The sequence below is a fragment of the Aethina tumida genome, chromosome 2 (genome assembly GCF_024364675.1).
Source record: "Aethina tumida isolate Nest 87 chromosome 2, icAetTumi1.1, whole genome shotgun sequence".
Lineage (NCBI taxonomy): Eukaryota > Metazoa > Arthropoda > Insecta > Coleoptera > Nitidulidae > Aethina > Aethina tumida.
The window spans coordinates 25,642,892-25,659,426 of NC_065436.1; the positions used below are offsets into that span (position 1 = coordinate 25,642,892).

General features: G+C 30.1%; 1 protein-coding gene across 1 annotated transcript in view; it reads right to left on the bottom strand.

Moving 5' to 3' along the window:
* Positions 1 to 16,535, bottom strand: part of LOC109609020 (ADP-ribosylation factor-like protein 4C) — a 32,146-nt gene that overhangs the window by 14,141 nt on the left and 1,470 nt on the right. The window contains exon 2 of the mRNA XM_020025635.2: positions 8,401 to 8,470. The gene's annotated coding sequence lies outside the window, so the exon portion shown is untranslated. The remainder of the gene's footprint in view (positions 1 to 8,400; positions 8,471 to 16,535) is intronic.

A 16,535-nucleotide genomic window follows, 5' to 3' on the forward strand; every position in this document is an offset into this window, starting at 1 on the left:
ATTCTCTTGCCTAACACCATCGTGTTAAGTTTCTCCTCAATCTACTCCCGAGTAATTAAAATTCCCATTATAACGGTAATGCAATGGCAGTTATCTACCATTTTATTTATTAACATCGTTGTTTAGGCAATTGCGTGCAACTGAATAACAATATAATTTATGTAAATCGTATTATAATTCATTTAAATTTGTACAAAGCTCTGGTATGTCACGTAGTAAACAGAAAAGCGAGATGAGTTGAACAATTCATTTACGTTCTACATGCCTTGTTTCTGCTTGATATTAATTTATTAAATCAATAAGTTTTGTTTATACAGTTGAACAGGAATTAACTGTTAGAATGGCGTTAAATGTAACGAGTCAATTTATTTTAATGCTGCTTTGCATCGGGTTAAATCTAGATTAATTGCACAATCCGTTTTCCCATAAATTATCATGTTGCATTTCTCATCCAATAATAATAATAATGGTAACACTTACTGAAGTGTGTTATCGATTAATTTAAACGCATTCCTCCTCCAGTTTAACGTACTTATTCCGTGAAATTAGCAATTCTATGATAAAATTATCAGTCTCGGCACAATAACCTGGATAATATTTTCCTCGTTACGTTATTGAACCTGTTATTGTAATTAGCGTTGACCGTCAAACCGCCGGTTACTTCCAATCCAATACAGTTGCTAAAATAATGACCAATTCTTGTGCCACATTAGCTGAGTCACGGGACCATGTATTGGCCAAATTCCTGTAATTAGCTCTTAAATCCGTAACGCTTTGTTTTTGCCAATTTCAATTTCCTTTATTCCCAAAAATACCATCACAATTTTAGCGAGACAATAAATTGTAAAGAAGGTCACGGAGCGGGTTGATTCACCGCCCGTCATTATTCATTAAACTTAAAAGTCAGTTAATATAAAATGTGGACGGTGGAAACCGGTGAATTTATGGTGTTGCTCCTGGGGAATACACATGGATAATTTATCTCGTTAAAATTGAAAGGCGTTAACGCCACCGTTGGAAAAGTCTCGAGGAAAAACTGATTATTGATCCCTTTGAATTATAACCCACTTTCCTGTTCTCCTTTGCGTCTCTTGTCTTGGCTGCTGGAATTTTCTCATCTTACGGCACAGGGAATTCGCACTGTGTTCAGGCTGGCGAAAGGAAAAGTTAAAGACGACTTACTGTTATTTCACACGTTTGTGTTTTTTTTTATTACGTGTTAGATACGTTTCGATTTTGACGTCGTAAATCATCGGAATAACAGAACAAATACTGTTTACCCAAAAACAAATTTATTTAAGGTTCATTAATTAAACTGTTATTTTTTTCAAACGGAGCAACAAACCGAGAAAAAGAACGCCGGTGGGACGGATGATAGCACAGAAAATCAAGCGTGACACACAAACACATATTTGAGACGAGTCTCTCGGCGAGGCGTGTTCACAAAAAATGCAATTATCTTAATAACCCGTTTTAAATATGGAAATTATTAATGAGCCAAGAAATCTACATAAATTACGAGGTATTTCCAACGCACTATTTTGTGTTTGTGGTTCCTTCAACGCAAGATGATACGATCTGCCCACACGCATTTGTTTGCTTTCACGTGTGACAATTGAAGACGAATGTCCAGAACAAAAATGGCAACTGTCGAACAACGGGAATTTAGAGAGGATTTGATTTGCAATTCTTTATAAATAATATGCAGAGGAGTCGTAAAAAGTAGAGTTATTATCAATGTAACTAAATTTTCCCACACAGTTAACTTGCGCCAAATGGCCCAGTACCATACGGGCACTATCAACTGCTCTCTAGTCAAGTACTTTTGGTGGTACATTGTTCTTGATATTTATGTAATTCCACCTGTTTTTGTTTTGAAATTGACAGCTCTTTCCCGTCTACTCAGACCGAGTTCATTTATTACTACCTATCACTATTTTTTGACTGGAAATATTAACCCTATAATATGCCTTGTCCGTATATTAATATGAAATGGTACATCCAGTCTATTTACAGTTTCATTTGAAAAAAGGTACATTCTCTACCGAAATTTATTGTAAACGTGTCGCTCCCAGCTTTTATTGCTTGTCGAAGCAACATTTCAGTTTATAGGGTTGAAACTTATTCAAGATAGGGTTATAAAATATCTAAATCTTTTTTTTAATTATTAGCCTTGTCCCATTTCTTTCTCTTTAATACACACAGTGCTTTGAAAATTTTCCACTAGTTCTCTTAATCATTTTTTATACATGGGATTATCAGAACAACGGTTATTAATATTCTTTCTGCTTATCAAGGTTACATACACAAAAATTGTTTCAGTTTTTTCTTCAAATAGACTAAACATTTTTAAAAATATTTATTCAAATTATAAAAAACATACTAAAATTGCCATCTATTATATAAATATTCATCTGAACCTATATTTTTTAGAAATATTATTATATTAGTATTAAACACTGAACCCTAAATGATCATAAGTAATAAAAAACAAACTAAAATTGCCATCTGTTCTATAAATATTATCTAAATACCTACTTTTTGTAGAAATATTATTGTTTTTTAATATTATAAACACTGAATGTTTCTTCTAACACCTGAAATGAATAGCTCATAACTCTGTAATTAATAAAACTATACTAAAGTCGTCCTCTGTTCTTTAAATATTCATCTGAATACCTTTTTTTAGGTATATTATTTTTTTTTCAGTATGAAACACTGAATAGTTTCTTTTAACTCTGTAATTAATAAAAAATATACTAAAATTTCCACCGATTCCAAAAATATATATTATTTTTTTAGTGTTAAAAACTGAATAGTTTCATTTAATACTTGAAAATAATCGTTTACAACTCGTAAGTACTTCAACTTTAGCCACCAAAATAGCGTTGAATGAAATATAAAGGTATCTTTCAATTTCAATTCAATAAAAAAAAGATGACAAGACCCATAAAGATATTTATTTCAACATGTCACCTTCCTTGAAAAAATTAGTTTGTTCGACAACATTATATGTTATATATGGTTTTTATTCGAGATAGACATTTTGTTCCATTAAAAAGTTATCAGGGTTTTTTAGAACCTCTCTGAGCAGTTATTTAACGATTATATTACACATACGCATTTATAATTTCCTCTCGCTAACCTGGATAATAATTTTGCAATTTATTGTATTCTCAGGCTACAGAATTTCAGGACAAACATTTAGCAACACATCCATCCGAGACAATGGGATTATTTGCAACGCAAGTAATTCAATTTAAAACTGAACAGCTTGCAACCCAGGCGAGATTAATCCAACAGTTATGCAAACATATTCTCAAGTGTGCAATTATCATTAAATTATATAACAATGTCTACATAATTGCGGCTTTATAAAAAAATCAAATCGCCGCACAATGGCGTATTAGTATGTCAATATATTAAGACTGATAAATAATTAGTTACACCTACTTTTGCATAATGCTGTGTGTGATTTTTAAACGTCCTACTTCGGGTGAGAGAATTTTCACGTTGAAGACGTTCTTGTTTGCGGTGTCGCAATCGCATCTTGCGCTCCGGGCAAAGTGACCTTCGACGTATTAAATGGTTATACCAGATTTTATTGTTATTAATAAAATTGGCCTTGCAATTTTAACCGACGTCGATGGTTCCGAATTAAAAATTAATTTGATAAGTAGAATATTACGTAAAACAATTAGTTACAACTATTATAAAGATGTAATTGATAAATATATGAGCTTTAAACTTAAATGCTGCACAAGCTTAAATTAAAAAAGTTTATGTTTTAATTAAAAGTTTAGTTTAAAGAAGTAAACATTTTATGATGCGAAACATAAATGCTTTCTCAACTTTATTAATCTTAAAAATGAGATTGGCTATAAAGTTAAAACATCGTGAATAAAACCGTGAAAAGGTTTCGCATTCAGATTTACATGTACCAGATACATGTTTTCTCAAACCAATGTAAGTAAGCATTCCTGCGTATTTTAACTTATTCAATAAAGAGGTTCCTGGTTGCCATAACAACTTTAATTGGAGTCTAGGGATTTGGAGTTGTGCAATCCCATTTCATGTGTTATTAAATTTGATATAAACACTCGGCAATAAAAAGACAACTACTAAATTGTATTTTTATTTAATGTCTCTTTCAAATTGCATCCCGAGATGTGTTTAGATAAAAACATCAATTTATTACTATATTTTTTGAACGCAATTATTTTCAAAAAATCACAAAAACATGGCTAGCAAATTATCCGTAATGTTTTGCATAAGTTTTATATAATGCGTAATGCAGAGAGAAAGCTATCATTGTTAACAGATATAATTAACCCATAATTAATTTATTCGGGATTAAACCAGTGCCGGTTTATCGATTCAGATAAACAGTTCACACTTTATTTAATTACCAAAATCACCAGCATTTACGACCATCGATCGTTTCGTACGCCGGTAATGTGCATAAAACTGATCGCGACCGTTTTAATAACTCGTTTCGCAGTTGCCGACATGGATTCAGTGTTGCGGGGTAAAAATGCCATCCCATTTAAACACACCTACGATTAGGAGCATGTTCGACGCGAGGCATATAAGGAAGTCTTGTAGTTCTCCAACACCCCTAGGTGATTCACGCAGTTGCCGCCATTAGAAAGTCGACTGAATAAATTTTGAACCGTTTATCGGTGCGCACGATAATTCGTCTGTTTTTGTGATCTTTATTGTCTTGATTATGCAAGATGAGGAAGTCATGTTTTAACTCAGATCCTGTGAATCGAATAAGCGCAGAAAATGAATACTGTTGATACAAATGACCTAAAAAATGTAGAAAATATTTTGTATATAAGTTTTTTTTATTATAAATATGTAAGATGGTCGTTAGGAACTGACTTACCAAAGTCAATTTTCTTTTGTAATTTAGCAATTAAAGATGCATTTTTATTACTTCAGATATCGTCAAAGATTTGCTCAAAAAAAAGTTTTCTAATTTATCACTTATACATATATACACACACAGTTAATCCATCGAAAATTTCCCCAAAAATTCAACATTTCGACTTTGATCCCAAAATACCCCGTTCAAATTACCAAGATAACATGTCTAAGGTAGAAAGACCTGATATTCATCAAATTATGTTGAATCAAACTTATTTCGTCCCTCAACTTCTCAAGCAAAATCTCCCCAATCTATTTCGTCTCCCTCATTTCGTCTTCAATTCAAACTTTTTGAATTCACCAACAGTCCTTTTTATTCTAATCCCTAGATATTGCTCCAATAAACAACAAAACAGGTCAATCTCCACGGGTACACGAAATGCCTTTCGAACGCGTTGAATGCCATTCATCTCGTCAACTCCACATAATAATCTAATTAATTCGAACACACGATTGGGCTGCGACTCGCCTTATTGAGGTTGTGAATGAAAAGGTTAAATGTAGGTCGAACGAACAAGTGAACCACTGCGAATCCACGTTTCCGTTATGGATTGTTGTTAATTGTGATGAGTTTGTTTCTAATTTTGTCTCTGTGTTGGGTTTGTTGGTTAAACGTAGCAGGATGTAAGGATCCTGTGTCCTCGTAAGATTGTGAATACGTTTCCGAAAAAAATTGTAATTGCACGTTAATTAAAATGACGGTGTTAATTGATGGCCTTATATTACTTATTAATTAATAGTTATTTTTCGATCTACTCCGCTGAAAATTTTGCAAGAAGTCTTCCTGTTATTGAACCAAATTCCGACAAATGTGCAATTACTTAAATGCAGGTTTATTAATATTCATTCAAGAGCATTTCAAAATTCAATTATCTGCGAACTGTTCACACAAATTTAATTTAACCTCGTCGTAACAAAAGAACTTTTACGAATTATTATTGCAATAAATAATTTGTGAGTTGGCACCGAAATTGCCACAGCATCCTGTGATTATTTCCCAATAAAAAGCATCACTATAACAATTTTTTTTTTTGAAATCGTTTTTATATATTTTTCTGGAAACATTTACAAACTAATAAATAATCATAATAGTCAGATTCCTCCCCTTTTGTTGCCTCTTTTTACCTTCAATAAAAGTATGGAACATACTCGTATTTACTTTGTCATTCACGTCTCTTTGACTAGAACTTTTTTAATTTATTATCTGCTAACTGAATTCAATATGGTGCAGCTGTCGCAATGCAGAAAACGTAGATACCGTACATTTCCTGTTAAAATCAATCAGAAATAATCATGTCTGTAATTATTTATCTGATTATTTTCGGATGCTGATTGCACGGTGATTGGTTCCTAATTGATTTGTCAATCCGTCACCAAAAAAAAAAAAACAACCGATCGTTTAATTCCCAGGGGAGAAAACGTTAATTAATTAATGTAACAAGTTTGTTATTTTTTAAATACTTTCACTGGCAAATTAATTATATTAATTGTATGTTCGATGAACGATGTAATAAACTTGATATTTCTAAAAAACTCTCTATAAAACTAAATGAAATTCAGTCAATCTTTTTTTAAATTTATGATGGTTGTATGTTATATATTTTGGATATTATGTACCATACAAATTCAAGTTTTCATTTATAATGAATCAATTAAATAATTTACAAAATTTTGGTAAAAAAACTATATTTAACACTTTATTACATTTTTATATTTCAACCTCTTCCCACAAAACACATCGTCTTGAAAAAATTACAGCACGCATTAAAATAACCGGCCTGACAAAAGCCATTTAATTTCTTGCCGGACATATATGGAAGCTGTTTAACCAGATAAAACATGTCTCGGCAGAAACAATTTACTACCAAATTGAATGAAATAGCACCGAGTCACTGTTACTTATATGGCGATTCGAATACCATTTCGGCAAACAAAAGTTTTAAAATCAATCATATCTAAACTACCGTTATACTAATATAGTAGGCGTCGAGGCACCGTAATTAAATGGCCAGTTTGAGGGTCGGGAATGTTTAAAAATAGATTAACAATTGACCGGGTACTCAATTAAAAACGAATAAAGTGTAAATAACAAATCACGGACAAACTTCGTATCTGAGTGAAAGAATCTCTGGATGTGGATCGAGTGAATGTCGGATTCCTATTGTTTATAAATGCAAGTAAGTGTGTTAATAATACAAAGCAACAAGAATAAACACGAACGCGAGGATTTGCCTTGCAACTAATAAGTCTTTGGATGCAGATATTAGCATAATGTGTTGGAAAGTAATGAAAATTACTTTCCACCGGATTGTATTCATTTTCAGTTCCCAAAGGAAACGCGTTCGTTTTTTCTACGGCAACTTGTTTGTTTGATTGGATGAAATCGTGCAATAATTTCGACTCGAAAGTAATTTACTCGATAGCACATGTCGCCTAATATTGCAATGGGTAATTGGTTATACGATCGATAATGTGTGCAGTAACAAGTTTTCTAAATTTAATTGGGCTTAATCGACCAGTCAGATGTGAAACATCTATTTCCACGGATGCCATAAATAAAATTAATCGGGTTTCCAATGTAAATGGAACAAGCGAAGTCATTCATTAAATTTTAGGTGAAGGACACATACGAATTTTCTGTTTTATCAGATTATTTTTGCCCAGATGATTATCGTTGATTAATAAAAATAAATTACTTTTATACAAATTGTAATATATTTATACCTTTATTCATTTCAATGTATTCGATATTCGAAATTCGATATTCAATATTCAATATCAAACGTCTATTTATTCAATATTAAATTTTCAATATGTTCAATAATCAATGTTCAATGTTATGCTCAATTTTAAATATTCAACAATCAATGTTCAATGTACAATATCGAATATCCAATATGCAATATTCAATATTCAATATTCAATATTCAATATCCAATATCCAATATTCAATATTCAATATTCAATATTCAATATTCAATATTCAATATTCAATATTCAATATTCAATATTCAATATTCAATATTCAATATTCAATATTCAATATTCAATATTCAATATTCAATATTCAATATTCAATATTCAATATTCAATATTCAATATTCAATATTCAATATTCAATATTCAATATTCAATATTCAATATTCAATATTCAATATTCAATATTCAATATTCAATATTCAATATTCAATATTCAATATTCAATATTCAATATTCAATATTCAATATTCAATATTCAATATTCAATATTCAATATTCAATATTCAATATTCAATATTCAATATTCAATATTCAATATTCAATATTCAATATTCAATATTCAATATTCAATATTCAATATTCACCTCTATTTATCTAATATCAATTATCTGGATGATTATTAAATTTTAACAATAAACCGATATCTAACCCACTTGAAATTTTACACGAGTATCATTCTGGATCAAAATAAAGTAAATGTAAACTTACCTTAAAAACTAATCGAAGATAAGATTCCAGACGAAACAGAAATGTCTCTCAGCATCCTTGTTATCTAGATCTGAAACAAAAATAATCTTCAATTACATCGTGAAATCTGATATTTTTCATTCGAGAAACTATCCAAACGTAAATCCCTAAGCGGACGGTTTTGAAAAAGCCTCTCAATAGAAAAACGTTCAGTTGGAAATTACAAATCGCCGCAAGTTAACATTTTTTTTATAATACAATTTCAAGGTTGTATGCGTTTTATGTCTTCATCGACAACCGTTCATCAGATTATTGATGTGATTTACCGAAGGTTGGATTTAACAGCTTTCATTTCAGACCTCACAGGGATCGATCTTAAGGAGAAATATTCCTTTTGTTGGGGATTTTTCTAAAGCAAACAACTGTGGAATCGACTAGTTATTAACATATTATGTCACAGCTGTGTAAAAAGCGTGTAAAAAATGCAAGAATGTACTTTTTAGTTATTTCTGTTGTGTTATAATTCGGTTGGGCAATAAAAGGCAATTATGAATTAGGACTTTTTTAGTTACGCGGGTGAAATATTTTCATAGGCTTAACGATCTCGAAAATTGTTTGGCGGTGATTAAGAAAAATTGCGTGGTTATGCGCATCTGACGGTGCTTAATTCCCGACAGGGCAATTCCAGATAAGTTTATATGTAAAAGAGAGAAAATATGGAGATAAATACCGGAGAAATTTTCTATTATGTTTATTAAAATGGTAATGTATTTGTAATAAGTCTGTAATGTGAATTTATTACAAAATAAAATAGTTTAATGGCAAACCACATCATTAAAATTATATGATTTGAGCAGTTATTTATGTTGCGTTTTGTATTGCATCTGTTGTTTTTGCAGGGAGTTTTCCAATTAAACATTAATTTTTAATGGAATTATCTAGTTTAAATAATTATACTACACCAAACATAATTTTGTTTTTAGTGCTTTCAATAAAATTAATAATTTTATTGCAATATGTAACATTTCCATTGTGGTAGGTATTTTAATTACAGAGTTTGTCTGTAATTAAAAAGTTTTAATTAACATAAAACATAAAGCAGTTGCCTTGCATTAAATAATTAATATAATTTCACTTAAAATTTTAGAATTTACGTATTTTCTGTTTATATCCAGTTTATACACCGTTGCATCAGTTGTGTTCATCAAATATAATTCATCTATTTATTTCAAACGTAATGCTCATATTTACAAAGTACTTTTATATTTATAATATGAACACCGGTCTATAAATTTCAACTTTTGTAATACTTAAATGTTCTCTTGCTTCTTTAATTAATTCAGATTTATATAAAGAAATCATACTTAGCAGACGAAAATCTGATAAATGAAAATGTTCAAATTCCTTATAATTTTAATTGTAAAGGAAATATCTTGAAACTTCCATATCCAGCTTCAAATAAGTCAATTAAGATTCATTGATTGGTTTTTTCTCCGCAATTTTGTATGTTTAAAGCGATGACCAAGGTGAAAGGTTTCACAAACATGACTGAAATACAAATAAGATATCAAAGCTTCAGTGATGAACAAATAACGATAGAAAATTAAGATAATGCAGGTCTACCAGAGCTTTAAATGGTGGTAATTTTAATAAATTAACGATATTGAAATTATTTAAAAAATACTCAAATGGAGAAAGTTGGAATGGTCAAAAATTACATGAGATTTAAATTTTCTGCAGCTGTAATTCGGTTATTTTTCTTCTAATCAAAAAGAATTAAGTACCGTTGGATGTAAAATTTATTCATCTTTCTAACATCTCGAGTGGGCTTGGAATGGATAAACCGAAGGACACAAATTTGACATCACATCATTTAGATGATTGGTTAAAATGAAAATGAATATGTAACAAAACTCTATATCTTTGGTTAAAAGTTATAAAAAAGAGTCATTTTAACCAACAATTTCGTTTGGATTACAGGTGATCGTTTCCAATATCCATTCAATTCATATTACCATCGACTCAAGTATAAAAAAATTTAATCATTAAATCTGAAGAGGATTAACTGTAACTTTTTTATTTGCTTTTTTTCAGTTCGAGTTGGAACGTCCTGGATTGTAATAGCGTAATGCGTGGTCCCAATTAGAATGTCGAACATGATGTAATGTTGGCGAGTGAGCAGGAACGCGTGCTAAGCATTTTAATTGTTCACGAGCCAACGACTTTTTTCCGCCCGAAACCTGGCGAACCTTCAATTAATTATATCAAACCTTGGCTACGATTTGCTTTGTCAAACGTCTCCCGTTCGCCTCACGGCCGTTTTCCGTTCCGGCCGAACGCGATTAATAACTTCGGGATGGTGGTGTACGCGGGAGGTCCTCCAAATTAAGGGGAAGAAGCAGCAATTTAATAATCATACACGGGCCTCTAATGCAACTGCGCCTCTCACAAACGGTAATGACATATCATTTTATCAAGCCTTATAATCAAGTCTGCGTAAGATTTTCCATCTGATGGGTGAATATGGAGCGACTTACGCCATTATCAACCGCCGCCTTGTTTCTTTTCGGCTGGGAAATGCGTCAGGCCACGTTGGAAATTGCATTCGTACGTTTTCACGGTATCTAGAATATTTTATCGGGCCGAAATCAGTTTGAACGTTTACAAAATTGATAGGAACCTATTAAATAATCAAACAAAACCCATTTAAACAATCGTAAAACGTACGAAATAGATAACCGTAATTACACCGTCGGAAATATTTCGTAGTTTCGCAAGTTTGTTATTGTGCGACAGTTGGGGCTTTTTATCTGGCCGAATGCCTTGTGAAATTACACGAAACAATTGCAGGAATTCACGTAAATAATAGAACAGATAGCGATTTACATTTGGTGCAAGTATTACACAAACATTGGCCGGAGCATAATAGGCAATTGCACGGCATTCCTTTTTAGTGGCGAGCTGCGACTAATTAGATGGAATCCTCCTTTTGTTTTGGTTATGAAAACGCTGAATTTAAACTTCGGCGTTTTAAATGTGGGTCAACAATAAACGCCATAACGCCAACGGTCGACTTAATTTTACTTTTACCTGTCTGGTCACTCAATCATTAAAATACCTAGGTGGTATTCTACTTTTGTTGCACCCATGAAACTGTCGGTACTGTTTCGATGGTGCTGGAAATTCGATGCAATGAACGTGACTAATAGGATAAAAAACCAGTCCTGTCAGAAAACAGTAGCTTCTTCATATTCCTAGAAAATGGTGATGCATGCGGAGCAAATGAGATTGTCATGGGTGAAACAGGTAATATTATTCACCATTTTTCAGCACTGACGGAAATTGTTGGAATTTTAAATCTATTCTTTCCATTGTATAAAACTTTATTTGGTCGATGATTAATCTATTAAATATTATGAAGTTGTTTGTTTTGATACAATTTTTATAGTTTTATTGTACAGTCGGCAACTGAACACTTTGTTTGATGTTTGAATTTTTATTCTTGATAACATTAATCAATAAATTTATTGTAATAAAAAATATATATTATATAAATTATATGTACAGATAAAAAATTTAGTAGATAGTAAGTTTTGATCTCTCTTTGAAAATCAAAAACAAGGAATTTTTTGTACATTTTGTTGTTTTGAATGTGGATCAATAATAAACGCCAAAACGTCATAATTCAAGTAAATTTTACTTTTACTTGAATCAATCAATAAAATACCTTGAAAGGAAATATTTTCTTTTACTTCTATTGCACTAATGAATATGTAAAATTTTGTCTTGTGGGTGCTGAAAATTTGAAGCAAGAAAGCGACAAATATTATCTGTCAGATAACAGTCATATCCCCAGAAAATACTGTCGCATGCGAAGTAAATGAGATTGTTACGAGTGAAACAAGTAATATTATATACAATTTTTTGACATCAACTGAAATTGTTGATATTTTAAGTCTATTATTTCTATGCTATAAAACATTATTTGGATCACTGATCATCTATTTATAATAATGAAGTTATTTGTTTTGTATGATTTTATTATACAGTCGAAATCTGATTAAACTGATGATTGATGATTAAATTTTTATTGCTGATAAAAATGTTACAGCGAAATTAGTATAAAATAAAAATATTCCTTAATTAAAATTATGCTTGTTCAGATGAAATGACAAAATATATCTACAGATAAAGATTTAGAAGCACAATACTCAATTGCACACCATTTCTTTCGGGACTAATTATTGTTTCGGCTTCGAAAATTAAAAACATGGATTTAAACTTTGGTGTTTTAAATGTGGGTCAACAATAAGCGGCAAAACGCCAACAATCAAGTAAATTTTACTTTTACCTGCATGGCCAATCATCACTTTTGAAGAGAAAGATATTTTATATTACTTCTGTTGCACCGAAGAACAAGTAATGTTCCATTGTAGCTGGAAATTCGAAACGAAAAACGACAAATATTGTCGGGAAACCATTCCTAACAGAGAAGAGTAACATCTTCATATTCACAGAAGATCGTAATGTACTTAAAGTAAATGAGTTTGTTATACTTGAAATTTTAAGTCAATTCTTTATTAAATATAAATTATCATTCGATGAAATATTATGAAATTATTTGTTTTGACACAATCTTTATGGTTTTTTGTACAGTCAGAAAAATTATTTATCTGATAAAACTGTTTTAGTAGAATTTTTATCTTACAAAATTTAAATTATACGAATAAATATCCACTAGATTAAACATCTCCTGAAATGGATATATACTAAATTTCAGAAAAAAATTATAAGTATACATAAAAATTAAATATTCTTTTTTTGAATTTATTCTGTATCTATGGAAAACTCTATCTAAAATAGCACAAATTCTCATATACTTTCAAGAATATTGGAATATTTTATTAATAATTCTATATTTATATTAATTAATACTTTTAATAAACAAACTTTAATTAGTTTAATTACTATAAGAATTATGAATATGTACATTTTTTATGAAACTTAGTATATACTCATTTTAGGTTGGCTTAATCCAGTGGTGTAGTTAGATTTGCTACTAAAAATTGGTTGGTATGATTTCTTCAATTTTTATGTTTAAAAAATTTACTCAGTAGGTTTTGGTTCTTCCCACACATGTTCATGCTTTATAATTGAAAAAAGTTACAATGTTAAGATCATATAAAACGACAAATTTTATGTGGACCATAGATATAAATAAATTATTTTTAAATGAATGTAGAAGTTTAGATAAGAAAAGTTAACTTAAGGAATTAAGGCACCCCAATATAATCTTCATATTTTCTTTAAATATATTCGTTTGATTTTAAAATTAATATATTCGATTTTTTATTATTGTTTGAATATTATAAATACACAAACATAGACATATTTAGTAAATATAAAAGAAATAAACAGTTTAATATCTCTTAAGTAAATTAATTAAAATAAATAAATACCTTTTAATATTTTGCAACAACTTGAAACAACTTATAAAGACCATAAATTTATTATAAATACCAATGTACTATTTTCTGCCCACTCATCTTAAATAACTGAAGTGGAATCTCTTCAAATATATAAATTATAATGTTGCAACTTTCCTCAATTAATCATTTTGTAACCAATCGAGTTAGTAATGTTTACAAACGATACAATAAATCAAATATTTGAGTTACCCACGGGTTGAACTGAAGACGTCAATACTAATAGGTTGTGTAAATAATCCACCTGCTACGAAATAGATTTGGACAGATCAAATTTGTATTGTTCTGATTAAAATTTTATTTACCATCCATATTTTTCCTTATCGAGACGTTCACATTGAACTTCCAAGTAATATACGTGACTCACGAGTAAATTTGTTAAATTCGTAAACAACATAGAACATTCATTTAACCACAAAAAATAACAACAAATCGCAATATTTTTTAATAAGCAGACTAGATTATCTCGGTATCCATTTAAAGGTGGACAATCCTACTAATACTAAATAATACCGGTTTTGGGTCTTCTGATGGTCACGTAGACTTAAAGAAAAAAATTTTTACCTGGCCCTCAAGAATCTCGTCACTTTCTTCACCGGAATCCTACATTAGTCACGAGGGTTTTTACTCCACCACAAATTAATACATCGATTTGTCACGTGATATTATTTCAGTTTGGCATATGCTCAACGACTTCGTGTTCAAAACCGTGTTACAGAAGATGTTAATTATCTGGTTAAACATTGGCACACTTAAATTTGAACGGCTTTTACTGGCACAACTATTACCGTTATGTTTGTTTCGATTATTATGTGTAAATGAGATGACAGACCATGCCATATTTGAATAATAACTTGCCATTCGAATGGTAATCGGGTATATTATTAGATTTCGAATGGTAAATGAAAGAAAGTCTTTTGTTAAAAAAAAAATATGTGTATTCCAGTTATTATTGCATGTATTATTCAGTGCGGCACTTTCACAACAAAATCAGTTTTTGCAAAATAGAAACCAGACCACCTTCAAAGGCAACGACAACACAAAAAAAACTGATTAATTTATTTTCTTATCGATCTCCAGGTCATTCGGTCGGTGAAATATGGCCACGGCATTCACAAGTTCACGTGGACTATAAATATATTCAGACGAATGACGAAAATGAATATCGATGCGTTCCCTCGTTCTAAAAATAGATGGGTGTTTTTTTGGGGTTTCCACCCCCGTTTCAACAATTGGCGACGCACGAAAATAGAACAAATCCCGGAGAAAGTGTTCCGAACTAAATTGGTTCGTTACCGTCGAGATTTGTTCTAAGAGAATTTTTGACTTAAATTTAAACTGGGTTGTTTGTGGATAGCAATATCTTATTTGTTATCTAACAATCGAAGAGATTAGTTAGTAATCGATACTGAGAACAGGTATTATAATTTATGTATGCTCTGCTGGTGATAAATATGATTTGTCAAAAATATACGGTCTTGAAATAATTTCGTTAAGCAACCTGTTAACAAAAAATACTTGAATATTATCGTTAATAATTAGACGATATCGATAAACACTTAGCCTTGGCTATTTCTAATAAACAAACACATGCGTTACAGTGAAAATAAATTAATGAAACTTGTTTTAAATCTTAAGGACATCACATTTCACCGTTTTGGCACGTTTAGAATTTCCATGCAATATACAGTGTAGTCCATTTGAAAGCGAGACATCCGTAAAATAGTATTTTCGGATATTAACACATTTTTCCAATTGTAATTGTAATTCTTTAATCGGTACATACCAAATTTCTTTAAAAAATTTATTCCCTTTCATAATTCATTAATTCCACTTCAAAATTTATGTTTTAAGTGTATTAGTATAAGTATAGTATAATTAGTATAATTATAATCCACCATTATTGAAAAATAAGATAAATAAGAAAAATATTTGATATTTAATTTTTCCACATATTTGTGAAAAAAATATATGTACATTTTGGTGTACTTAATGCAGTGCTGTACTTAGATTTACTAGAAAAAATTTGCTAGGATGATTTCTACTATTTTCAAGTCTAAAAAATCATCTAAAATCTAAATTACATTTCCATTTTGGGCCAAAAACGTGACACTTTGCTTCTTTTCATGCTTAAAATTTGACAAAAAAGTTACCATCAGATCAAATATAGAAATTTTATGAGAATGTCTCGAATGATTAGAAAATATGCTTAAATTGTGGTTAAATTCACAAATTTGTCCTTACTCTTACTCATGATTTATATATAGAAATAAGAGATAAATTATTTGATAAATTATAATATTCAAATCATTTTTTGTAATAGTAACAAGTTTTATATACTTAGTTTGGTGACATTTTGATAACAGCATTTTCCTTCTTGATAAAGTATTTAAAAATAGAAATAGATTATTTATTTATTAGTTTTTTGTATATTTATATACCGCATATGTTTTAAATTCAAATATATTTCCAAATATTTTGATTTGACAGATAAATTTTGTTTGACAATACATGATATTTTTATTAATCGTTTCCTTTTCCATTTTTATTTCAATATAAATTTTTTCTCAAAATTGTATTAAATAAAATTTATTATGTTTACAATCAGACCGTACTTAAAACACTGCAAATAATATGAATTTAAAAAACTTACATTTTGAAAGCAATTTT